This window comes from Eublepharis macularius, chromosome 10 (genome assembly GCF_028583425.1).
Source record: "Eublepharis macularius isolate TG4126 chromosome 10, MPM_Emac_v1.0, whole genome shotgun sequence".
Lineage (NCBI taxonomy): Eukaryota > Metazoa > Chordata > Lepidosauria > Squamata > Eublepharidae > Eublepharis > Eublepharis macularius.
Genome location: NC_072799.1, coordinates 15,276,668 through 15,304,243, shown reverse-complemented (window position 1 = coordinate 15,304,243; position 27,576 = coordinate 15,276,668). Strand labels below are relative to the sequence as shown.

The 27,576-nt window shown below is 46.2% G+C and overlaps 1 protein-coding gene across 1 annotated transcript in view; it reads left to right on the top strand.

Annotated features, from left to right (window-relative positions):
• Positions 1–15,614: 15,614 nt before the first annotated feature.
• RASGEF1B (RasGEF domain family member 1B) overlaps positions 15,615–27,576 on the top strand; it is a 42,711-nt gene continuing 30,749 nt past the window's right edge. Inside the window, exon 1 of the mRNA XM_054990128.1 lies at positions 15,615–15,971. The gene's annotated coding sequence lies outside the window, so the exon portion shown is untranslated. The remainder of the gene's footprint in view (positions 15,972–27,576) is intronic.

Here is a 27,576-nt window from a genome sequence, read left to right as displayed (position 1 = left end):
CCATTCCTGGTTGCCTTCTGGTTGCTATCCCACACAGAATTAGACTGGAGAGGTGAAATTGACAGAGCCTTCGGGGAGGCCAAGATGACATTAACAAACCCTCTGAGGAAAGACCTCCACCGGCTTGGTCTTTTTAAATTACGCTTCCCAGCTAACGTTGCGTTTCCTACACTTGACGAATAGGCGTCTTGTGTAGAGAGACTCTAAGGTACAAACGGAGAAAGACGCCAGTGGTACAGATTTCTTGCAAGTACTGTTGATATTGATCTCATAGCCCCTCCCTTTTCCTTCAGCCATGCCCATTCAGCATCATCCCCTCCCATCTTACGCCAATTCTTTATACCTGGCTATGCCCAGGTACCTTCCCGAGAGGTACAAGCTTCTCCTTAAGGGAAAGTAAGTATTCTTCATCCAATTGTTATTATTCTGGGCCTAAGGCTGAAGAAGGAGCGGCCTGTAGACCATGGGGAAGCCTCCATTCCACAAAGCCTGGGGCACTGTGTAGGTTTTCCAACAGGAACCTTCCAGGCTTCAGGATTGGTCTGGGGGAGGGAAATGGAAGGAAAACAGACACCCGTCCCTGTTAGGGTTACCAGCCCCCATTGGGGCGGGAGACCCCTTGCTTCCAGCTTCCGATCCTTGCCCCTTCTCACCTTGCTGGGGGCAGGAGAGACACAGGGAATGGGCCAAAACGAGATTGGGGGCTGGTTTCTTACAATCTGTTGCTTCCACATCATGCCAGGAATGCTTCTTGATCTCCTCCTTGGCTTTGAGGGGTGGAGAACTTAGCGGCTGCGAAAGACCCGGAAGACAGTGTCTTCTCGTGCGAAATCATGCCAGGAAGACGCTGTTATGTAGGAGTTTTGCGCAAAATCACGTCTCCCTGGCTAGCTCTGGAGTGCCCTCCCACTCTCCCTCTCCCTGTACTCTGGGCCTTTTTTGGACACCTTTGGGCACCAAAGAGTCTCTCTACACGACTGGACAAACACGCACCGAGGCGTCTCGTGTAGAGAGGCTCAAAGCCTTTTCTGTTTCAGGTCCTTTGAGGTGGATTGGTTGGTTTTTGCTTTCGTTTGTGACTATTTGTGACTGTTGTTTTGTCATTTTCAACAGTCTCTGTGGGTTGGGTGGCCTTAATTTGGTTTAAACTGCTGATTTGTTGGGTGGATTTTGTACAGCTGTTGGTTTGCACATTCCATTCAGTGGGGAGGCTGTACAGATGTGTTATAAATAAATAAATAAATAAAATCAGTCTCAGCAGGGCTGGTAGAGAAATCCAGGGATTAATCCAGGGAATTCTTCTTCAGGGTCAGGGTCATCCTGACTCAGCCCCTCCACTCCACTGCTTTTTAAAAGCTAAATCCATGTTGGGAGATCTGGCCATGGGTTTCCCAACATAATCGGTAGGTTTGCCCCAGGTCTGCTTCTATCTTATCTAATTTGGTCTTCTGCTGATCCCACCCACCTAGGCAACATCATCAATGCATTCAGTCAATTACAATGACCCAGGGGTGCCCAACTGGTTGAACTTGTGGGCGCTGTGCGAATCTTGAGGTCATTGAGTGAGCACCACCACAAAATGGTTGCTAGGAAGAGGTAACCAACCACAAAATGGCTGACCTGGGTAGGGTTGTCAGGACCCCCAGGGGCCAAAGTGGGGGTGCAGGAGCAGGGGGGCAGTGGTGTACCCAGCTACTAAACATGCACAAAGTGCTTGTGCACCAGCAGACCTCTAAGAGTGTAGCCAAAGACTTTTTCAGGAGTTACACCTAAACCTACTGGAGAAATAGGTTATTGTGTTTGGAAAGTACATGCAAGAGAGTTATTAGAAAACATTCCTGCAAATATAAAAAGGAGAAAAATTATAGACAGTTTGCTTCCACCAGCTTTGCATGTAGCTTTAGGAGCAGGGGGGAAAGCTAGTGCAGAAGAATGTTTTGCAATACTAGAAACTGCATATGGCAATAGTGTCCCTGTTTCTGAACTGACAGCAAAGTTTTATGAGACTTATCAACATACTAAAGAAGCCCCTTCAGAGTATCTACATCATTTGCATGTTCTGGCTCTAGCTACTGGCTCCGCCCTACTGGCCTGAAACAATTACCTCATAGGGGTTGCACATGTGCACTCCAGCACTCCCTCATCACTCCAAAAAATGACATCGTCTTCGGGTGCAACAGAGGAGCCGAGCAGCATGCTAAAGCCCCGTTGAGCAAAATTGTCTCCAAATGGGCCATTTCCACTGAGCTCAGCTTCAGTGCACCCACAGCTTCCCCTGTCGTGTTGGAAAATGGTGCCATTTCTGTCATGATGTGGGAGATGCGGGTTTGCTGAAGCCCAGTTCAGTAAAAATTGCCCGTTAGGGGGTGATTTTTACCCTCCTGGGCTTCAGTGCACACCGTAGCTCCTCCATTGATGGCGCAAAGGGGATCACAGAAGTGCATGCATGCACTTCTCTCCCCCCCTCCATGTCTTTTCCCCTGGGCCGTGAGGGAAGCAAGTGGGGGCAAGCCTAGCCATGGGAGGAAGGCCAGTCATAAAAATAGTGGGTGCTTCTGAGTCAAGCAGCCCCCTGTGGTGGAAAGAGCTGTTTTCCAATGAGTGGTCCCAGCATACACAAAGGTGACACCTCCTGGGGTCTTCTGAAGGACATCCCACTCCAATGAGGTGGAAGAAAATGAGGGGCAGCACTTTGTTTTGAGGAAGAGAAGTTTTAGGGAAGGAGGAGATGAGTGCATTGGGGATCACTGACTGGAATTTTGAGGTACAGCCATGGGTGGGGGGAAATACTGTCAGCCTTGGCCTTGATCTAATCTACTTTAACAACAACAACATTTGATTTATATACCACCCTTCAGGATGACTTAGCACTCACTCAGAGCAGTTTACAAAGTATGTTATTATTATCCCCACAACAAAACACCCTGTGAGGTGGGTGGGGCTGAGAGAGCTCTGGAACAGCTGTGACCGACCCAAGGTCACCCAGCTAGCTTCAAGCGGAGGAGTGGGGAATCAAACTTGGTTCTCCAGATTAGAGTCCCGCACTCTTAACCACTGCACCAAACTGGCAACACTTAACCACTCCATCCTTAACCACTCCACCAAACAACAACTTTGTAGAGTTGTTGTGAGCATGGAATAGGGTTGCTAGGCATGGTCTGGCAGCTGGCGGGCTTTTGAAGGGGTGGAGGTTGGAAAGTACCGCCAGCAACAAAGTGCCGTCACTTCCAGGGAAAACCTGGAAATGATGGCACACCCCTCTAGGAATCACCAGAAACTCTATGGTAAAACCATCTGTCCAGCTATGAATTTGTTGTTGTTGATTTTTCTCCCATCAGAGCAGATTGCCAGTAGGAGCTCTCCTGCTCTAGTAGGAGACCTAGCAACCCTAGCATGGAATGAGAACATTTTATAAGCAGCTAGCCTCTTTGGTGAAGAAGTGTAGCTAAAATGCAACCGATAAAGAAACCGGGATTAATAACGGTCTAGGTGTTTCGTTTTGGTGACTGAAAACACTCTAAAAAGTTGTCTAAAAGCTCATCATCAGGGTCTCCCAAGCGGACAGACAGCAAAGTGGAAGTCACTTGATCCTGGTGATGCTGTAGGATTTCTGCTCCCTCCGCTTCCTTCTGAGTCCACAGAATATTATTATTCGTGTTCTTAAACCTGTGGCAGACTGTTAATGTCTTAATGCTTATTCAAGTGTCAGTGAGAGCCGGCAGATGTCAGGGTAAGTGGGAGCCTGTCAGTGAGGAAATTACTTACCATTCATGAAGTGATTGTTGCAGTCTGTCAGGCAGCATTTGAGCTCGGCTGTCAGACAGAAAGGAGAAAGCTGCCGGGAAGGGAGGAAGGGCTGCAAGGTTTTGAACGAGGGAGGGCTGAAAGGAAGGGTGGGCTCTAGCCATGTCCACCATAAATCAAGAGCTAAAGAGGAACAAGAATCCTTTCCTAGCCTTCCTGCTTCCGATGGTTTTTTTTTTTTTTTGGCAGACATTTGGTGTTAAAACGATCTGGAGCCATCTGCGGAATTCACAACAGCAAACCACAGAGGCCAAAGCCAGCAAACCGCCCCCAAACTCCGCTGGAGTCAAGCTTCCACCTGCTAGAGACGAACAGTGAAATCCTAAGCAGAGTTACTCCAGTCGAAGTCCATTGAAATCAATGGGCTTAGACTGGAGTAACTCTGCTTAGGATTTCACTGCAAGTGCCTGACTCGGTATAAGCAGCTTCATGTGCTCATTTAGATCAACAGCCTGTTTTTTTGGGGGGAGGGGGGGAAGTATTTATTTTAATCATAAGAATATAAAAGCAACCACACTGGGTCTGGCCAATGGCCCATCTTATCTAGTTTCCTGTTTCACAAAAAAAGCTAACCAGATGTCCACCAGAAAGATTCCACAAATTGTGTAAGGTGAGCTTTTCAGGAGGTCTTTGGACAATTCCACCTTGCCTTTATTTACATGTGTCTGTCTGTCTGTCTATCCATCTCTTCATTGTAACCTGCCTTGAGTCCAGTTTCAGAGAGACAGTCTGAAAATGCTCGTAATAAATAAATAAAGCCCACAATCAAGGCATGGAGGCCAGTGTTGTGTAGTGGTTAGAGTGTCAGTCACGGATCTGGGAGTCCTGGGTTCAAATCCCAGTTCTGCCATGCTGACTTGCTGGGTGATCTTGGTCCATTCGCTTTCAGCATTCTATACATTATACTAGGTCTCCATCCGAACCCTACAGTTTAATAGCTCCATTATTCCCATTGCCAGCTTAGCTGTTGTCTAATATCATTGATGTGTTATCCAGAGAAGATAGAAGTTACATGGCTGCAACTGACTGCGCTGACAGACAAGATTAGAAGAGCAGGCAGACATGGGTGATGGCTAGTTTTATAAGCTACCTGGATGATATGAGGAGAGAGGAGATGCAAGTAATTTGTGTGTCTTAGCCAGGGCTTTTTTTCAGCGGGAATGCGGTGGAACGGAGTTCCGGCACCTCTTGAAAATGGTCACATGGCCGGTGGCCCCGCCCCCTGATCACCAGACAGAGGGGAGTTTAGATTTCCTTCAGCGCTAAATTCCCCTCTGTCTGGAGATCAGGGGGCGGGGCCACCAGCCATGTGACCATTTTCACCGAGGGCGATTTAAACTTTAAAAAACTCCCCCCTTGTTCCAGCTGACCCAAAGTGACATCATTGTGCAGTCTTAAGTTCCACCACCTCTTTTCCCAGAAAAAACGCCCTGGTCTTAGCCAATGTATCTTTTAGAAATTAGCATAAGGAAGACATGCAACTGCCAAATATGGCACGGCGTACATGTCTCCCCTCCATAAGTTCTTTTTTTTTCAGATAAAACACTAGCTGTGTGAAACAAAAAGTACGTCATGCCCTGTCTTCTTCATCCTCCATGTAGGGTTGCCAAGTCCCCTGGGGACCAAACTGGGAATAGAGCAGGAAGGGGCGGTGGGGTGGCTGGTGCTTACCTAGCACGTATTCCTGCATGCTCCTGTACCACTGGCCAATGACATAATTTTTGGCACAACACAGATGTTTTCACAAACAATTTATGTAGTGAACAGGGTTTCCAACTCTGGCTTGGGAAATTCCTAGAGATTTGGAGAAAGTGCTTCAAGAAGATGGAATTGGAGGAGGGGAGGGATCTCAGAGGGATGTGATGACATTCTAGGACTTCCATTTCTCCTAGACTCTACGGTATACCATAGCGTCTGCCCTCCAAAGCTGCCATTTCTTCCAGGGAAACTAATCCCCGAAATCTGGAGATCAGTAATAATTCCAGGAGAACTCCAGCTTCCAACTTGATGTTGGTGATCCAGAAGTGAATCTTAAGGGGAGGGCAGCCTTCATGGACATAGAAATAGCTTGACAAAGGAAATAAAAGCACTTGACTGTGGATGAGCGAGAAAAATGAGTGTGAGTGGATTTAGAAAGGGAGGAGAGAGACACACACAGTCACAAGGGGGTTTGGTTTATATACCAAAAACAATTTTTCTATAATGCAGCTATGACCTCTCCTTAACTATAGCCTCATCTATAGTATTGCTTTTACATGTTCTCAGCCAAATGGACCTGGAAATTACTAATTAAGAGGATTAGTAACCCCTGCCCCCACCCAAGCAGTTGCTTCTAACAACTAACACTAGCTAGCTAGAATTATTAGTAGCTACTCACAGGTGGAACTTGCTGGGACAACTTGCTTGCTCAGACCTGCTCCAGGACAGAATTCTATTCTGGCGTAGCCAAAAGATTGGAAAAGCTTCATTTTAGATGCTTTGTATTTTAAAAATTATTTGCCATCTTTATAAAATCATCTTTTAATAGTATTCTAACAGATTAGTTGAAACTTTTGCTCTGTTTAATAGGCTGCTTACATTAACAAACGCTCCCTAAGGTGCACTAGGGGTTATAAAACCATTTTCTCCAAGGGGCTCTTCTAAAGACCGGTCGTTGCTTTGGACAGTATTTAGCAGTTCTTAAATAATTAGCAATCTATTTGTAGTACGGTCAGCAATCCCAGTTAAACACAGGATTTAAATGAAACCACAAGACAGTTTTCTCCTTTGGACAGTGACATTCTTAGACACTGCAGAACTTAAATTTAGCTATTACGCAGCCACCCTGCCCAGAAACGGGGTCCGATACTTCCTCTCAATTATTATGCACTCGAGGGCTTCAGTCCTAAACAGAACTTGCGCTCTTCTAAGCTCGTTGACTTCGAGGGTGTAAGTCTGTTTAGGGTTGCAATGCAGGAACAGAAAAAGGGAAATTGGTCACAGTTCTAGAAATAGGAACGTTCTTATGCAAATTCTAAAGGTTTTATTTTGGCCATGGGTTAATATTTGGGGGGGGGGGGGTGAGAGGAAATTCCTGTAAATAAATTCACCCTTTTCATCCTCTGCCTCCGCCTGAGTTGAACCTGGGGAAACATTTACTGCCCTCAGCATTTGAAATCAAAAGGCCACCACGTTTATATATTTATTTATTTACTTTATTTATAGCTCACCTTTTTCACGGGGACTCAACAGATTACACAGTGTAAATCAATAGGATGTGACATCTAATAAACAACGTAATTGGACTAGGATTACCAAAACGGAAAACAAAGCAAAACCTATTAGACCTGATATGTGAGACAGTGCAGAAAATACTACTGCGTAAGCAATGAAAGTAGGATTGCAGCAAACAAGTACTGCATACTATATATAGCGGCTTAGTCCACAGTCTTGCTTGTAAAAAGCACCTTCCTGAAGTATTTCGTTCTAATATAGCCTTATTCAGGGCTTTTTTTGAGTGGGAACGCGGTGGAACAGAGTTCCAGAACCTCTTGAAAATGGTCACATGGCTGTGGTCCCGCCCCCTGATCTCCAGACAGAGGGGAGTTTAGATTGCCCTCCGCGCTGCAATCTAAACTCCCCTCTGCCTGGAGATCAGGGGGCGGGGCCACCAGCCATGTGACCATTTTCTCCGAGGTCATCCCAATGAGTTCCACCACCACTTTTCCCAGAAAAAAAGCCCTGGCCTTATTACTGCCTTTTTCCATCTCCCAGCACAGGTCATCCACCAGGGAGACCAAGGCTTTTTCAATCCCATAACCAGACTGGAAAGGATGTGAATAATTTGCCTTATGCAGGAAAGCTCGAAGTTGTCTCTGTTCATGGCAGAATGGGGATTCGAACCTGGGTCTCCCAGATCCTGGTCTGAATCTCTAACCACTACACCACACTGGTACCTTATATGCTTTCATGAACCAGAGCCCACTATGTCAGAGGCCAGTCTGATGAGGTGGAGTCTGGCTCATGAAAGGTTCGGCTGCAATAAATGTGCCAGTTGTAACAACAACAACAACAAATTTGATTTACATACCTCCCTTCAGGACAACTTAATGCCCACTCAGAGTAGTTTACAAAGTGTGTTATTATTATCCTCATGACAATCACCCTGTGAGGTGGGTTGGGGCTGAGCTCTGAGAGAGCTGTGACTGACCCAATGTCATTGGCTGTTTTCACACTACCTTATCGTCACGTCATGCTATCGTCCGTGTCTCATCATTTGCTGGTTTTTCCACACCTCTTCGTGATCATCTCGTGCATGTTCCGCAAAATCCTATCCATTCTTCCGCTTCCTATTTCGGATGGGTTTCTTGCCTCTTTCCCCCCCCCGTATATGTGAACACAATTGAAGCGTGTTTCTCCTGTGCCAATCCACTCCCACTAGAATTTACTTTTACTTTCATTCCCCTGAAGCTGATCGTGCAGCCCGATCGCACTCCCCTCTGTTCCCATTTTGAAGATCACGTGATTTTGACATTTCAAGTAACTTCACTGCACGAATCCAAGGATGCACCCAAGGTCTCCCAGCTGGCTACAAATGGAGGAATGGGGCAGGCAGAAGGCATTTCGGCTGCAGCAGACTAACTCAGGCATACCTCTGGAATAAAACAGTAAGGTCTTCAAAAGTTGGAGGAAGGTCCCAAGGCTCTTATCATATGGGGTGCCATTTTGTCCAGGATTGCTCCTCAGGTTGCCAACCTCCAGGTGGTGGCTAGAGATCTCCCAGCATTACAACTATTCTCCAGCCCACAGAGCTCAGTTCCCTGGGAGAAAATGGCTGCTTTGGAAGGGGGATCCTATGGTATTATACCCTGCTAAGTTCCCTCCATTCTCCATACCCTGCCAATCCAGGCTCCAGCCCCCAAATCTCCAGGAATTTCCCAGCTTGGATTTGGCAATCCTAATTAGTCCTGATTGCTTATGTGTGAAATAGTCCATTTCAGTGATATGGCTGCAAGCATTTGTGGCTGGAGATCACATCAGCATTGTTCAAGAGGGCAAATATCTGTTAGCAGAGCAGCCCAAAGCCAGACGTGAAACTGTTACCGGAGCAAATGAACTTTCTACACGTGTATCCCTTAGAAGACATGAATGCAAGACAGAGTGTGCCTTCCTTGTCCGTTCTGCTCTTCTTCACCTTCCACTTGGATGTCTATGTTTCGTCAGTGCTGCTTGGTTCATCATCTTGTAGTTTGTCCAGAATCACAGCTGTGAGGAGGCAGTGTGATTGGCTGTTGCACTTCAGACGCTGACGTTGTAGCTTGCTACGCCTCATTTCCCTCCACCGACAGTCTTACCAAATACACTTTTGGATGTGAATTCTCAACCCAACAGAGCTTTTTCAAATTACCTCACCTATCAGAGCCTTGGGGCACATGAGCAACCGCTGAAGTCTACCCTCTGAATCAGAGGTGTCTGTCTGCCTGTAGCAGGGTGGCCAAAGTTCCTCCGGTGAGAAACTGCTGGATTCAAATTTATTTCAAAGAGCCGCCGCAGGTGTTCAGTCTCTTGAAATAACTAGTTAGCGTGTTATCACCAATGATAGCTGTTCTGTATGGTCTTATGCAGGGCTTTTTTTCAGCAGGAATGCAGTGGAATGGAGTTCCGGCACCTCTTGAAAATGGTCACATGGCTGGTGCCCCCCCCCCCCAATCTCCAGATACAGGGGAGTTTAGATACAGGGGCAATCTAAACTCCCCTGTCTGGATATTAGGGGCGGGGCCACCGGCCATGTGACCATTTTCGCCAAGGGTGATTTAAACTTTAAAAAACTTCCCCCTCATTCCAGCTGACCCAAAGTGACATCATTGTGCGGTCCTGAGTTCCATCGCTGAGTTCCACCACCTCTTTTCCCAGAAAAAAAGCCCTGGTCATATGGACCCTTTTTGACTTGTTCGTAGAAATGGCCCAGGCAACGTAACCAGGCTGTAGCTGGCGACCTCCAGGAGAAAAATGGGGGCAGGGGCTAGTAAAACCCCAAAGAGACATCACCGGATGCTCTAGGATTTCCAAAATCTATGGTAAAACCATGGAGTTTTTGAAAAAAGGAGTGTCCATTTTTACTGGAAGTCATGCCATGACTCCCCAATCTCCCCCCCCCCAATTTTCTTCTGCTGGCATTTCAGGTGCTGGAATTTTGCTGGGACCCCTGACCTCATGCATGTCCTGGCTCTGCTGTTCAGTTCCACCCTTTCCCCATCTCCATGGGGGGAATGAGAACGGGTGGGGGGCAGGTGAGAGGCAGTAATATGGTCCCAGCTGAGCAAGGAGTGGAGAAGTTGAGGCATCACTGCTCAAAGATATACAGGAAGTTTTGCCAGATGGAAGTGAAGGTCTCAGAAGTTTTTCATCTGTTGAATGCAATTCCTTTCCTTGTACAGAGATCTAACAATCATCCACAAAGGGAGGAACAGATTTCCAGGGCTTGGCTACCAAGGCTGCCTTTTGAGTCCATAGCACTTGATGGTTGGGAAGTGCCCATATAAAGGTAAAGGTAGTCTCCTGTGCAAGCACCGAGTCATTACTGACCCATGGGGGGACGTCACATCACGACGTTTTCTTGGCAGACTTTTTACGAGGTAGTTTGCCATTGCCTTCCCCAGTCATCTACACTTCACCCTCAGGAAACTGGTCACTCATTTTACTGACCTCGGAAGGATGGAAGGCTGAGTCAGTCTTGAGCTACCTGAACCCGGCTTCTGCCAGGATCAAACTCAGGTTGTGAGCAGAGCTTGGGCTGCAGTACTGCAGTTTACCATTCTGTGCCTAGGATTTAGATTATTGGCCGAGAGACATAATTTGGTGGATAGTGTGAGATTAACCCTAGATAAAACGTCTTGTCAGAAATTTGCAATTCTGGGGCACCACCAAATCACGTGGACCAGATTGGTTGCTCTGGGTTGCAACCATCTTTGTTCAGTTCTGAGGTCAGAACAAACAAAAACAGAATCTGAATATCCTGTTGTCTGATTAAAGGAATATTAGCCTCAGTTATTTTGAATTTTAATAAACCACCTTGAGTCATTGTACATCAATTTGTATATGGATAAAAATAGTTCAGAAATGGAGGGACACACAGGTTTTGCGGGGTGGGCTCACATATAGCAGCAAGTGCCATTTGGAAGTGACATTCTCATCTGCAGGCGGGATAGCATCTTTTCACCTTGACAATCTCAGTGCGACCTTGGGAATCTTCATTCTTCTACGATCCCCATCTCATCTAATATTTATAAGTGTGTCTGTGATGTTCTGGGTGCGGCGCAGCGGTTAAAACCAACGTGATTCTGGCCACAGGCTTAGAATCTGGTTACTTCTTTCTAGTTCCCAAAGCGTCTTTTAATTTTCCTTTTTCCCCAACTGTCTCCCGGGCACTCTAGGCTATATCCGTTACTTCAACAGGGTCTGAAGCATCGCCAAGAAAAGCAGACTGGCAATCGCAGTGTTTGGGTACATGAGAATGCTGAGAGTTAACTGAAGTCTCCTAGGGGTGCCATTGTTTTCTTTGGGGACCTGACGCGGGATGAGTGCATTGTCTGCTTGCAGGACTCTGCTCTGTTTGCATATTAGTAACTATGACAGGGAGACTGTGCGTCTGTAGTGCTCTCTCATCCCAATGTAGCAAAACCCATCAACGCAGCGCCTGGAACTTCTCACCACGCAGGCGTGGGAACCACAGAATGATATTCTGATCTGTTCAGCATTACTGCAGCATTTGTATGCAATTCTTAGGCAGCATGGCTAACTCACAATACACATATTATTCGCAGCACAAGGATAGCACCTGCAGCTTTTTCCTACAACCGCTTTCTCTTAAGAAAGCCATTCTGCATTTCTTATCACGAGGAGGGCCAACCAGGAGGCGATGGCAGCTGCCCTAGATAATGTGAACGCCAGAAGTCATCAAGTTCATGAGTTATCATTCCCTGTCTTTTTAACACCTGGCAAAAATTTTAGCAGGTAAAGCAACTCCTCATCACTCCTTTTCCAGGGCAAAAGAGATGGCATCTGCTAAATTTCTGCCTTTTAAAGACTGGGGTTAATGGCTTGCCTACTGGACTGTCTCCTCTTATTTTAACAGCAACAGGTTTCCAGAAAGACCCGTTTCAACCCATCCCCTTTTGCCGACCGTGTCATTGCAAAGGATTTTTACTTCCAAACCATCATATAAATGCAGTGGTGCTTTAAGACTTAAGTTAACGTATGTTTTTTGAAATGTACAGATCAGCGCTAAACTGAAGGGTCCAAAAATGCCATGCCATTGAAGTCGAAAAAGAGGAAGAATTGCCTCTCATCCTTCTGCTGTTGTTTAGCTAGAATACAGCTAGGATACATTAAGGCTTAAAATACAACCAATTGGCTCCTGGAAGTTCCTGTGAAAATATGTTTTCAATTGGTGCAGTAATGATTCCGCACACGTTGGATAATGCACTTCCAATCCTCTTTATAGATCATTTGGAACGGATTTTTTATGTGTGCGGAACAAAAAATCCACCTCAAACAACTGATAAAGTGCATTGAAAGTGCATTATCCAACGTGTGTGGAATCAGCCATTGAGATACATCAAAGATCCTTCTCGCATGGTTGACCTACTGTATAGAAATGCTGAGATACATGTAAGCTTATCATCTGATGCACAAATATCTCAGAAACCAGTGGCCCCTAGTCATTGTGCTGACAGATGAAGATTTTCTTTGCACAGAAGGATTGTGGATGGAAAAAGCTGGCAATCTTCCCCGTCCTCCTTAAGAGTTGTGTGTGATTGCATACATTAGCTCTCAAGTCATACAGAATCCTGGTTACTCCTATGCAGGCGTCATTCCATAGAGAAAGAGCTGCAGGAACTCATTAGCATAACACATTAGCATACGCCACGCCCTTGCCAGCACCAGAAGTGTGTCATTAGCAGAACTGATTTGCATATGCCACACCCCCTGACCTCACCTATCCTGGCTGTTTTGGACCCAATCCTGGCCATTCAGGGCCAAAATTGGGCCCAAAATGGCAAAAAGGGGCTGAAAATGGCTGAAAAGGGGCCCAAAATTGTCAGAATTGGGCAGCTGCTGAGCGGAAGAGTAATCCACCACCTGCCAGAGGCCCAATCCTGGCCATTTTGGAACCAATCCTGGCTGTTTTAGGCCCGATTCTGGCCATTTTGGGCCCAACTCAGGTCAAAACAGGCCCAAAATGGCCAAAAATCAGATGGGCGGGGCCACCTGACATGTGACCTCTTTGGAGAACTACCAGAACTGCGTTCCTGCGCGTTCCCCCTCAAAATGAGCCCTGCTCCTATGGATTATTTATGTAGAACCTGTTTCCCTCACAACACATCCATAACAATCACTCTATGACAGCAAACTGGCTGGCTGTGGTACGGATGGGGAAACTGAACAATCAGAAAATGTAGAGGTCTTTATATACTCAATGGACTGTCCAGATATATTTATTTATGTGTCATTTATAGTCCGCCTTTCTCACTGAGACTCAAGGCGGATTACACAGTATGAGATTAGTACAGTCAGTATCAAGGACATTTCAATACAGTATCAAGGACATTTCCACAAACAATGCCATAGGGTAAACAGACACAAGTTTAAAAGACATAGTGTTAGCAAGAATCCAATACAGAGTAGAAAAAATACTGAAACAGGACATAATCAATTCTAGGACTGACATTAGACAACATGGAGAACAGGTGGTACATAGGAGTACATATTTAAAGCCACAGATAATATGTAAGGCAATATAGTGATGAAGTCTACCAAAATAAATAAAAGTTTACGGTCCCTATATATATATAAAAGGATTCTGTAAACAGATCAAATGAACCTTTAAAAATTATCTGTGGCTTAACTATGCCCAGGGAAGGTTAGACTGATGAGGGCAGCTTTGTGTTAGATCATGGGGAAAGGGGGGGGGAGAAGAAAGCACTTCTCTGAAGGTCCTGAAATTTTTGAGAATTCTGGTGGGAGAATTTGGGAGGTGGGACGGGATTTCTAAACTATTTCTGTTTTAAAGATAGCAAACTGAGGCTAAATGCCAATGGCTTTCCTTAAGTTGCACAAATATCACTCTTCACATGTTGTTCTGGTTTGTTCAGGTATTCGGGAAATAACAAATACCAAAAATACCAAAGAAACCCCAAAGTAATACCAAGGTACCCACAGAAAACACGTACCATAGTGTCTGCTGTTTGCACCATGTATCTGTGCCTTAGAGCTTTGACTGGGGGGGGGGGGCACTCCTTGGTGCCCTGTACACAAGGGTTTAGTGTCAGTGATTCATATTCCATGTTTGCTACAAGATTAGGAAATGCCACCAACAGCTAAGGCAAATACCAGATAAATGGCCTTGTCCTATGGCCTTGGGCTAGCCATTAGCTCTCAGCTTCAGCCAGGAATGATAAACATAGGGTGGATGTTTTGAGGGGAAAATTTTAGTGAAGTCATCAATCACATTTTTTATCCTGAAGATAGTTTCAGATGGATAGTCGCGTTGCTCTTTAAGGACTCTTTTTCCACTCCTTGTATCTGATGAAGGGAGCTTCACCTCTCAAAAGCTCATATCCTGGAAGTCTCGTTGGTCTTTAAGATGCTCCTGGACCCGAATCTTGCTTTTTTTATCCTGCTCTCCTTTCACAGAAATCAGGGTGGTGTATATTTATTTCATTTTACTGACTTTATCTATAACCTGCCTTTCTCACTGAGACTCAAGGCGGTATAAAACAGTGCAAACAGTATGAGCCATCTAGTAAGCCATGCAACAGGACTAGGATTAAAAAATTAGAAACTGCCCAAAAAGTATCGGGCATTATGTCAAACAAAGCAGAACATGGAACTGCAGTAGCAGAAAACAACAGAGTAAGAGCTCCGGCTTTATCCTCACCAGAACAACAATCCTTTTGAGGTAGGTTAAGCTGAGAGACTGACTGGCCCAAAAGATGACTTGGTGGGCATTCAGGGCCTCTGGGATTTAAGGCCTCCCTAGCTCACATGAAGATGCCTTAAGATGACTCGCACCATTGTTGTCTGGTGGTAAAATTTAGTTGACATCATTTATCTCAAGATTGAATCTTTGGGTTGCCAGCCCTGGGTTGGAAAATTCGTGGAGATTTGGGGTGGTGCTTGGGGAAGGCAGGGTTTGAGGCAGGAGCACACTAGATAGTTACGTTTATTAGACTTGTATCCCACCCTCCTCGCAAGCAGGTTCAGGGCAGCTCACAGCAAACATTCAAATACACAGTTAAAAATACACATTAAAACAGATAAAAATCAGTAAGACATCAGTATTCATATCAGGGGCTGTACAGAAAACCATAAAATGCAGATCGTACAAGTGGAAAGGGTCAGGCAACACCACAGAGTCCCCCCTCCAAAGCAGCCATTTCCTCCAGGAGAAGTGATCTGGAGATCAATTTTAATCCCAGGAGGTCGCCACACCCCACCAGGAGGTTGGCAACCGTGTGAAGCTGCGGGCAAAGTTGCTCCACCGACCCACAGCCCTCCCCTAATGCGTTGCTAAACCCCGTCCCCATTCTTCCTACGCGTCCTGGATGGTGTCTCACAAAACAGCCAGAGGAGAAATGGACCGAGCGCGGAAACGCAGCAGGCTCTTCCCCAGCACTCTTCCCTCCTTGCTTAACCCCCCCCCCCTTCCACGCCCCCCAGCCGTCTCTGTCCTGCGATTGGTGAGACCCCTAGAAGGGCGGAGCAGAAGGGGGCGCGCGGGCTAGTAGCGGAGCGGCGAGAAAAAGGAGCGCAGCAGTTGTGACCAAGAAGCCGCTCTTGGCTGCGCGCAGCTCCACCCAGCCGGCGCCGGTTCCTTCTCTTGATTGCAACTTTACGCGTCCGAAAACGTACACTAGAGGGCGGCGCTGAGCGCTCCTGGCAACGCGCGCGGTTGCCGCGGCTGTTGCAGAAGAGCTGGTAGAAGCGCTGGGCTGTTGAGCGGCGCTGGGTCGGGGCTGCGGCTTGCTCCCGAGGAGGACGGGATCGGAGTTGTTTTCAACGCGGGAAGGAGGGAACGTGGGACTTTCGTCCCACCGATCTTTGCCCAGCCCTTGCAGCGCTAAGAAGAATCAGGTCGAACTGCGAGGGCTTGCCCAAAGCGGGGCGTCCTGCGTGCTTCGGGCCAGGTAAACCTCTTGGGCGTTTGGGGCTGCGATTTCTTTTTCTTTCTCCTGAGTGGTTTCGTTTCCTCGGGACTCCTGCCTGGGGTCGTGCTTTGATTGGCCAGGCTGCTTGGTTGTGGATTAGGCAGAAGGTGTGCGTTTGGCTCTGCAAGCCGCCTCTACTCGCGAGACACTGCCCGGGGTCTCCTGGTCTTCGGGTCTTCTCATCGCTGGAGCGTCGCGAACGCACTTGCTCCGGAGCTGATGCGTCCTGCGTGCTTCTCTTTCGTCCCGATTCAACGCGGCGGAGCCGAACTAGAACTCGCCTGTGATTGCGGTTGGCCTCAACTGGTTTAAGGACCCCGGTTGAATCGGAACACGCTGCCCGTTAGCAAAGCTGGCGCGGTTGCCTTGCTTCTGCATTTTTGCTTTAAAGAGCTGCTTTCACACATGCTGACTAATACGCTTTCAATCTGCTTCCAGTGTACTTTGCAACTGGATTTTAGTGTGCCAAATGGGAAAATCCGCTTGCAAACGATCACTAAAGCGCATTGAAAGTGGGCTGAAAGTGTTTTATTCAGCATCTATACTGGCCATGACTTCCTCCAGAACTGGGCTGGCGTTTTCTGTAAATAGAGGCGAACAGGGAGGTTCAAGGTGCCCATGAAGTGTCTGTAAACCAGAGCTGAATACGAAGGTCACCCACAGCCATGACTTAGGGCGCGTTCCCCTCCCCTGTGATGCGTGTAAAATGTCACATGTGCTGAGCCAAGTTTACTAGGTGCTTTAAATCTGTTTGTTGGCTGCTTGGTGGAGAACGAGACTGGAGTAGAGTTGCAAGCTGATGTTTGCTCAGAATTAAATTCCGCTGGTCGACTGCCAAATGTTTGGAACCGCAGCCTCAAAGTTTATCAGCACATCTCTTAATTGAAAATTAGAAACTAATAAAGCTTTAAGATCAGGGCTGGGTGAATTCCTGACAACATGAGTTACGCTGGCAGCTGTTATCCATTCTAGAACCTCCATGTCTGGAGGCAGTCTACCTTGCAATATTGGGAACATACAACTTAGGAGAACCTTTGACCTGATTCTTCCAGAGATGCTAATGCAATACCAGCCTTTGGTCTGATTCATCCCAGCTTCTCTTCTCTTTCACTCTATTACATAAAATAAGTAGTAAATCAAAATCTGAAGCCACCAGAAAGCCCTCTAGAATGACCCTACAAAGTTAGGGCCACGTATATTACAGAGGATCCTAACAGACTCCCTTCCTTAATAGAAGAACCCAGACTAGCACGACCTGCAAGGAGTGGAGGAGCCTGGGACAGGACCTACCCCTTTTATTTGTCAGAAATGAAAACCCCGCAGGCTGCTCTGCTGAGTGGGTTGAGCCAGTAAATAATTCCCTATAGCTCTGAATCGGTGTTAATGGGTTTGTTTTGGCTGGCTTTGCCAAGTTCAGTGATGCAGCGACCTCATCCCATGTGCTAAGCCCTCTAAATTTAGGCTCGGATGAGACAGACCAAAGAAAGCTGATAGGGAGGGGGAAAAGAGTCAGAGAGAAATCTCTGGACAGGGGAGGAGAGGAGGGAGAACGGGCGAAGCGACTGCCTTGCTTTGGTCATAGGATGGTGATCTGGCAAGTGAGAGATGAACTAGTGATTGTTTGTTCCTCTGCAAACAGCGTGTAATGATTTATATATGGGTGCGTGATACAGCTGTTGGTGGGCAAAAGGAACATCTCAAAAAGGGGGAAGTATCAATGCAGAAAGAAGTTGTACTGTCCAACATTCAGCAATTATGGTATATGGGAAATACTTAGGCATTGGCAATACGGTCTTGTGTTTTCTTTAAAGTAGGTCCTGTTGATTTCAGTGAAAATTAAAAAAAAAACCATCAGTGTATCTCAGATGATTGTGCAGTCCGGGAAATTAGCACCTTTGGCCTTCGTGGGTAACTTTTGAGTAACATACTGCCGAATTTCCATGTGTGTTTTCATTGCATTTACCTGTAAGTGACAGGTAGTTTCCCCAAAGGTGTGTTGGCATAGGGGTAAGATTTGCTTACATAGAAAGAGACTTCCAGAAGAATATAGGAATAAAATATGCCTTTGACAAAGGGACCGAGTATCCAAGCTATTCAGCACCCCTTGCTTTATGCCCTTAGCCCATGTGAGTAGCTTAACTGGAAAGATTCAGGTCCAGTAGGACCTTAAAGACCAACTAGCTTTCCAGGGTATGAGTTTTCGAGAGTCAAAGTTCCCTTCAAAAGCTAATACCCTGGACATCTAGGTGGGTGCTACTGGACCCAAATCTTGCTCTTCTGCTACAGACCAACACAGCCACCCACCTGAAATTAACTTGAAAGGTCATTGTTGCACCTGATGTCTGGATTAAGACTGCCCCAGTGTTCACATTGATAAATAAGACATTTTACATGCCAGTAGAAGCAGGATTTAATAGCTGGGCATGTATAACTTTTCAGAATAACTGGGAGCAAGAGAGAGGTGTTTGTTTGGAGATTTTTTTAATTTTGACTTTCAGAGAGACAAAATATCTTCTTAGCCAAATTCTGCCAGTGAAAGGGCATGAAGAGTAATACAGAATTCTTTGTCAGAGCAGCTCTCTTCCTGTCCTCCATGCAGAAAGTCTCTTACCTGTAGCTGCAAGATGCTGTAAAATTCTCCTTTTTAATTGTTTGCTGTGAGATAGAGAACTAAATCCTGGTGAGTCCATATGTGGACTTCTGTGCACGCCTGTCCAATTTAATGTTTAACAAAAATTGGCCGAATGAAAGCAGGGTCCAGAGATATTTTGCAAGGCCCTGGAGTGACTCAGATCTATTCTGCTTTATTTGCCATAAGGAATTTTGTTTGCTAGTGTTCCTAAGAAACGTGTAGGTGTCTTAACTTTTGACCTCGTTATGCAGACATACTTAAGACTCTTATTCATCTCAGATCAGTGCTTCCCCTTCCCCCTCCCTTATAAAAATTTCACCCTTTCCCATAAACTTAAAAATATCCTCTGTGGAGATGAGCAGCTCCTTGCTCCCATCAACTTTGCCTTTCGTTTGTTTAGAAATCTTTTAGCCTGTTGACTTCATAGGCGTGATCGTTTCGAAGCGCTGAGACTTTGATCCCTGGGTTTAGAATCAAGTTCCACCTTCTGTTCAGCAGGAGAATTGCTGGCAGCAGAAATAATCCAACAGATACTGAGTGGCGTAACTGATTCTTCCCCTCCCTCTTTCTACTGAGTTCCATTGGAAGAAATTAGCATGCCTTTAACCGGATGAGATTCCATTGAGCCAGGACGACTTAGGTTTGCGCATTTCTATCACTCGTTGTTTCCCAACCTCTACCGTGTGCTTTTCCTTCTTCTCTCAACAACTGCAGCTCTTTCAGACATTGACCTGTAAAGCGTCTGACGTATGGACATAAAAATGTACCGTAGGAACGAGTGTATGGTGGGGAGAACACTTGTATGTGCATTGCATCGTATATGTTCCCTAGATAATGCAATTAGCAGTGGGTCCCTGCCAATGCATTTTCAGTGGCACAAACCTGTTTTCCTTCTTTATTACTTTTGCATTTTGTCCCCAAATTCCATGTCTCCTCAAAGGATTGTATTAAGGTATCAACACCGTAGCAAAGAAACCATTTGCGGTTCGTTTTTGTTTTTCAAAGGCTGAAACAACAGTCAAATGACCTTTTGGAATAGGTGGCAGACTGTGATGTCCTTGTCGGTTGTAAAATCAAGAAGAGTCCAGTAGCACCTTTAAGACTAACCAACTTTATTGTAGCATAAGCTTTCGAGTATCACAGCTCTCTTCGTCAGATGCATGGAGGGCAAGAAGAAACTGGTCAGATATATAGGTGGAGAGGGGAGGGTGGAGTAGATGCAAACAGTAGCTTCTGATACGGAGATCTTGTCTGTTGTGGCATTTTATACCTGCCCAGATGGTCTGAATTCATAATATATATATATATATATTCTCTGACTCAGACCCTTGATCTGTCTAGTCCAGTATTCTCGACACTGGCAGGTAATGCTCTCCAAGGACCTGAGGCCAAGGGTGTTTCCCAGACCTGCTACCTAAGGGATGCAGAGGAGAGGAGGGTGGGGTGAACTTTGGACTCCCTGCTTCCAATGCATGGGCTCTACCTACTTAAATATGTTCTTTAAGACACGTTGACTGCTCAGGTTCAAAAGAACAAAGTAGGCTAAAGGAGAGAGCTCACAGATGGCTATGATGCTGGGAGATCCTTGCAAAACACTTAGCCAGAAATCCATTTCTGATGCACGTGGGGACATCTCTACGTGGAAGCAAAAGGCAGCCTACCTGTCCCCACGTTTTAGATGGGCCTTTGTCTAAAAGCGCTTTCTTCTCTGTCTTCCAGCTGCTTGATCATAAATAATGACATGCAGGGCACCGTCTTTTGCCTCAAATGGCCGCCTGCTTCATAGGGAAAGGGCAGTATTTTATTGCGTGCTTAGACTAGCTGCGGTCTATTATGCATGCCTTTCAAATTAATTCATTCCATAAATCACCCACGCTTTCCCTGCGACAGAATGGGCAGCAGGCTGAACTTTTCCAGGGTCTTCGGTGGATCATAATATGTCATCACCTCAGTAATTATTGGCCTGCTAATCCGAGGCGTATACACTGGCTTAGATCTCAGTGGTCCAAAGCATTATTTTTTTTAACATTTATAAGGGAGCAAAAAAGATCTCTGTGTGGAGGCAGAATTGTATAGAGGGAACAAAAGCATTCTTCCAGGGTAAGTTTAGTGACTAGAGAATCGAAGTAGGATCTGTTACGCCTTGGTTCAAAACTCCACTCTGCCATGGAGATTGCTAGATGACCTTGGGTCAGTCATGCTCTTTCAGCTTAACCTACCTCACAGGGTTGTTATGAGGATAAAATGGAAGAGAATGTCACATAAATAGGTAACATAAATGGATATGGCTAAGGAATGCCTAGGCATTTTTAGCACACTGGAGCAAAGGTGGGCAAGGACTTCTGTATTGTTCCATGCGACCTGCTTCCCTGACAAGCAAGAAATTCCAGGGCCTGTGTTAGTTCACTTTTGGAAGAGAGGGCTCTGGGCCTTATGGAATATTTGGAATGTTGCCTTTCTTTCCAAGTAAAGCACAGGGGGTAGCAAAGAGAAACTCTAGAGGGCAGCATATCAGCCATTCCTCATTAGACATGGGCACGAATCAAAATATGAATCAAATTTCGTGACGAATTGAGCCGATACGTGTTTCGCAAAACACATTTCGTGGGGCCGCGTTTGGCGGAAATGTCGTCCGTCGGAATGTGAAAAGAGTACGTCCTGTGCTTGAAATACGTTTGTATACGATTCCCATCGCCCTTGAAAAATCTTGTGTGTGTGTGTGTGAAACAAACCGAGCTAGCAGTTTGTCGGGCTAGTTTGGAACCGTTAACTTCCCACGGAGACTGCTTGGCTGGACAACGGAATAATTCTGCCATGGAGCTCTTCTTTAATTAATCCAGCTGCTGGGAAGCTATGGGAGAATAACGGGCTAGTGCAATAAGGAATGACTATTAGACCTCACGCGGACTGTACTTTAAATTGATTACCGGACACACCTTAGATGTTGTGAATGAATTGTACCTTTATTGATTGTTTGCACTCAATATTCTTGACATACTGTATTGATTGTATTGATGATACCTTGATGTAATATTTATATTGAGCACAGAGCACTTTACATACTGATTATATATTGATTTATACTGAATTTTAGGGAGCTTTTGTTTCTATTCACAAAAGTCACGACTTTTTAGGCCAATTCGTTCGATTCATGAATGATTCATGACGCTAGACAGGCTGGTGCCGATCCATTGATTCCCTAGGCAGCATAGGCCCAGAATGTCAGCAGACCTTTTGTTGCCATCAGAAACCCCAATCTTAGCGCACATAACCTTGATTGGCAGCTCTCCCTGCCAGCTGGAGAGCTTTCATTAGGCCCTATACAGCAAAGAGCAGGAGGGTTAATCCCCTAGGCAACTGAGGAGATGGGCCTTCTGTTGCCATGGGAACACCATTCTCATCCCTCCAAGCCCTGTTAGGCAGGTCCGTCTGCCAACCAGAGACCTCCTATTCTGCTCTATGTGAGCATTTCTTATATAAAGCACAGCTCTGCCTCGTGCTTTTCAGTTCCAGTAGACAGAGGAAGAGGGAGGACCTGTTGCTGGGATTTGGAGTGAGAGAGTGGGATTGGGAGCTTTTAGTTGGATCTGCTGCTGCTTTAAAAGAGACTGAAAAGCCTCTTTCTTATTTTCAGCTCTTGGCCGTGCTGGGAAGGTTGTTGGGTGAGGGTGCCTTCTTTCCTCCACCCCACCCAACCCCAGTCTCAATGCATTGCCTGGCTCTGGGGCCTAGCTTGACTGAGGCCTACCTTTTTTTTCTTTAATTTTCTTTGCTTATATTCTTATTTAGAACATTTGTTCTTGTTGGGTGAGGGTGGGTAGAGGAGAGCCTGCTGAAGTCTCCCTGCGAGTTTGGCATATCTGTGTATCAAGGGGGCCATTGAAGTGCACTGGGTTCTGATGAATCACGAAACGAACAAATCGTTTCCTGAAACGGAACAGTTTCGTGAAAGTTCATGATTCGTGATTCGTGGAATGCGACAAAACACGAAACACTCATTTCTCCCCCCTCCCAATTTCATGCCCATCTCTACTCCCCATCTGATTATAAGACAGAGCTCTTGCATAACTTTCATAAACTTTATGCTTCTCCCTGTCATAACTTTATGCTTCTCCCTGTCTTCTACTCTGCTTTCTTTGCACATCTTTTTGTTCCAAAATCTTGTTCCTGCTGTCAAATGCCTTGTGGAGGCCCGTTGTCTTGAATAAGCCTAACAAGCGGAGTATTTGGAAGACTATGTACAGTTTCCCCCACCTGCTCTTTCTGGTAAGTGTTAGTTGAAGCCCTCAATAGGCAGTCTGTATTGGTCCCCTTCTTGCTTCCATGTTGGCTGTCCTTTGGGCAGTATATCGTGCATCTCCCTCAATCATCAGGCCTGACCATTTGCCATAGTCTAAACAAATGACTTTGAGTGATCTTCCCCTTGCTTTCCATTCCACAGAAGCTGTGCATTATTTAAGTTGTGCGACAGACCATGCCACTTTGCCTATAAGTGCTTTCCCGTGGTTCTTGGCCTGTGAGGGAACAGTGCATCTCGTTTTGTGTTTCACACTAGTCTTGGATGGACATTGAATGAATGCAGGCTCCTAGAGACCCCACTGTAACTCTGCACCTTGGCAACAAAGCGAAGAAGCCAACCGCCTGCAGGCATCTCAAGAAGGATACCTGTAAGACCAGACCTTAAGATCTTGGCCTGACGATTCTACCTTCTATCTTTCTGTCTTTTTAAATGTTGTAACATCCACCCTGGTGAAGAGCTCTGGTGAGCTTCAAAGCTTGCACAGTGTTTTTGTGCCAGTTTGGTTGGCCCCTATAAAAAGTATTGCACAGGTGTTATTCTTGTTTTTACATTAATGCTGCACCTGTGCGGCATGTGAAGATGTGTATCCAGGTGTCCCACTGAAATGGCAGGATGTCTCTTTGGAACAGACGAAACACGTCTTTCCGTCCAGGTCCATTCCTGGTGTGATCCGAGCTTGGGATCTTCAGAAGTTACTGCCGCAATAAATTGTCTTGTCTTTCAACTGTTACAAAACTCTTTGTTTTGGCTGCAGCAGACCAGCTATCCTCTTGGAATGCATCCTGGCTTGTTATTCAAGTGCGGCTGTGTTATTTCCTTGATTGACAATAATAATAAGAAAATCCAGCTGCACCTTTTAAAGCCTGACTAATGTTTTATTTACAAAACGTTTGCTTCTGCAAGCTAATACCCACTTCATCAGATGCTGATTTCCCTAGCTTGTACTAACAGCTCCTCTGACATCTGATGAAGTAGGTAATAGTCTAAATAAGCTCGCGCTCGGTATTCTAAATGTGGCATGTTCAATTCTTGCGGTGGTCATAAGGGTTTTTTGTATAGTTACACTTGTAAAAATGCCCAGTGCTTCAGCTCATGTGATCTTTGGCGAGGGTGAATGAAACAACGTAAAACTCTCTCTCCTCTGAAGTCACACAGGGACGAATTAGGAGTTATAGATGGGGTGGCAATGAATGTGTATAACTGATGTAGGTGGAGTCAGACTCCTGGCCCTCTTAGCTCAGCATTGTCTACTCGGACTGGCAGCACCTCTCCGGGGTAGGATAGCCAAACTCCAGGTGGTGCCTAGAGATCTTCCGGAATGAATACTGATCTCCAGTCAACAGAAATCAGTTCCCTTGGAGAAAACGGCTGCTTTGGAGGGTGGACTCCATGGCATTATACTCTGCTGAGGTCCCTCCTTTCTCCAAACCCCACCATCTCCAGGTTCCGCCTCCCAAATCTCCAGAGATTTCCCAGCCTGGAGTTGGCAACTCCACTCCCTGGTCTCAAGGATTGAGAGAGAACTTTTTCAATAATTTCTTCATTATCTCCTTTAAACGGACACTCTGGGACAGATCTTGAGGCCTCCTGTGTGTAGAACATGTGCTTTGCCACTCGGCCACATCCCCTCTTTTGTGTCTGGGTGGAATTTAGGCACTGAAGCCAGAGGAAGTGGTGGTTGAACCTTTCCCATCTCTGCAAAGAAAGTTTCTTTCTAGCCAATTTCCTCTTGCTAGGAGGTACTTCTGGGGAGGGGTTCACTGTAAGAGCCTCTGCTTTGCATGCAGAAAGTCCCAGGTTCAAACCCTGCCCCCCAGCATCTCTCACTAAAATGGTAATAGTAGGCAATTTGAAAAACCTTTTCCTGAGACCCTGGAGAGCTGATGCTAGTCCGGGCAGGCAATATGGACCTTGCTAGGCCAGAGGCCTGACTGGGTAGAGGGCAACATCAAGAGTGTGTGCTGCTCTCCGCCTTGCTAAGAATATAATGGAGGAGCATTTGGAGGGTACAAGTGGAGGAAGGCTTTAGTATTCCCGCCTGCCACCTGGCCCTTCTGTCTTTAAATCCTCCTGCCCCCATTTTGCGGTTGCTTGGCACAACTCTGGTTCTAGCAGATGGGTTGTGCTGCTGTAGCATCACTGGATGCATGTTGTTAAAAAATCAAAATGGGAATGGATTATCGCTCCATTCCCATTTTGTGGACAAAATCGAGAGGGTGCAAAAGAAAGCGACAAGGATGATCAGGGGTCTGGAGACTGAGCCCTACGAGGAAAGGCTGAGGGCCTTGGGAATGTTTAGTTTGGAGAAGAGGGGATTGAGGGGGGACATGATTGCTCTCTTTAAGTATTTGAAAGGCTGTCATTGGGAGGAGGGCAGGGAGCTGTTCCAGTTGGCAGCAGAGGACAGGACCGAATGCAAGGGGCTTAAATTACATGCAGAAAGGTACTGGCTGGACATTAGGAAAAACCTTTTCACAGTCAGAGTAGTTCAAAGGTGGAACCAGTTGCCTAGGGAGGTGGTGAGCTTCCCTTCACTGGCAGTTTTCAAGAAGAGGCTGGATGAATTTTTGTCAGGGATGCTTTAGGCTCATCCTGCATTGAGCAGGGGGTTGGAGTGGACTAGAAGGTCTATATGGCCCCTTCCAACTCTGTGATTCTGTGATCACTCCCTCCTTCCCTATCTTTTTAAAAGGGTAAAGAGTCCAGTAGCAGATGCATCTGACAAAGAGAGCTGTGGTTCTCGAAAGCTTATTCTGCAATAAAGTTGGTTAGTCTTAAAGGTGCTACTGGACGCTTTACTATTTTGCAACTACAGACACTAACATGGCTAACTCTTCTGAATCTATGTCCATTTTTAAAAGTGGTTTCTTTTAGAAATAAGATTACAGTACTGATATTGAGGCCCCGCCTGCCTGCTCTCCCTGTGCTGCTTTGAAAAATGTTGTTTGTTCTATGAATGTTGGGACTGTCGTTGAGCTTTCTTTTGTTGTGAGTCTGTTAGTCATCAAAGGACCTCTGGTTATGGCAGCCGTGTTTGTTTAGGATCACAAGCAAGGAGACTCGATGGCTAGGATTAGGGATTCTGCAACCACTTCAGGCAGCAAGAGGCTTCTCGTGTTTCAACTTGCACAGACCTGGCGATAGCTCAGTTCTGCAATATGCCCAAGATCTCCCCACCACTACCACTGCCATTTTTCTAGAATGTTTGTGTATGGTGCAAGAGCATATTAAAAGCTTTAAAAAAAAAAAAACAACCTTGCTATCCCAAAAGGGGAAGACATACAAATATTGGTGGCAGGGCAAAACAGAAACGGGTGGGGAGACTGGAACCAAGGAGTGCCGGTGCAGGCTTACGCTAACATTCACCCTTTATTTTTGTGATGTGAAATGGTATGGGAATTCCGGCTGCAAAGTTTGGCATGAAATGTTGATAGGAAGGGTTACTGGAAAACAGAAGGAATAAGGAATGCCATCCAGTCTTAAGCGTCCAGTCGCCCCCTTTTCCCTTCAGCTTCTTATTCGTTTTCCAACTGTTGACCTGATGATCAGATGCGAAAACAAAGGGGCCCTTTTTCCTTTCCCTTCGGAGCAGCATGTGGCATTCTCATGCCGTCGGAGTTTCACCTGCTGGGCTACGGTCACAACAGCTCCTTGTTTTGCTGGAGTCCGGCACGTTTCTCTCCCTTCTGCTGCGGCACGTGGATTGCTCCGATTCTTTCTCTGTGCTGAGTGGAATCCAATGCCTGCCCGAACAGCTGCTCGGAGGGACGAATGTGACTTTTCGGAGGCTGAGCCTGCCACCCTGCCTTATTTTGATGCAAATCTCCTTTGGCATCTTGAAAAGAGGGATTAGCATGGAGGGGTCATGTAGGCCAGGGAGCCTTTGCTCAGCAGACCCCTCCATTTACGAGCCGGGGGAGGGGGTGAACAGCAAGTTTTTGCTCCCTTTTATTGTTGGCTCTCCGCATCCTCTAGTCTTGTGCGAGCCTTTTTGAATGCCTTCATTGTCCTGACCTGCTGCCAGAAGCAAGCGAGCCTCTTGGCTCGTGGTGTGCGCAGTGCGTTTTCTTTTTTTGTCCCCAGGAATCCAGCTAATAACTTAATAGCTTCTCATCTCCCTCTAGAGAAAAAAAGCGTGCTTTGTTAGGGGTGGCAGAATGCACAGATGGAGGGAGGGAAAGAGCCTGCTTATCCACAGCCTGTACAGTTTGGACTCCGGGATCAGGTGTTTTTTGAGAGGAGGCCCGTGCATTTATTTTTAAAGAGGAGGCTTTCTTTAAGAGGATTTGATGCACAATACGGAGAGGGAAGCAACGGCATCTGTCCTTTCAGCGATAGCTCTGAAGCTTTTCATGGGCACTTGCAGAATGCCGACATGCTTGTGCGGCGTCTGGCTGGCATGAATTAGCCCTGCAATTTGGATCTCCTACCCTGCATAATTGCACAGCGGAATCTAATCTGTGGGATAATATTTTTTTAATGCAGTGCCTTTCATTTCAAATTGGGATGCAACTTAATGAAGTTTCGATAAATCCTGGACATGCGATCCAGTTTAAGGTGACTGTAACTTGAGGTTCATTTACATGGAAGTTCTTCCTGCTTCTATTTCGGGGCATTCAGGGCAGTGGTCTCAGCTGTTCTCCTTTTGCTCA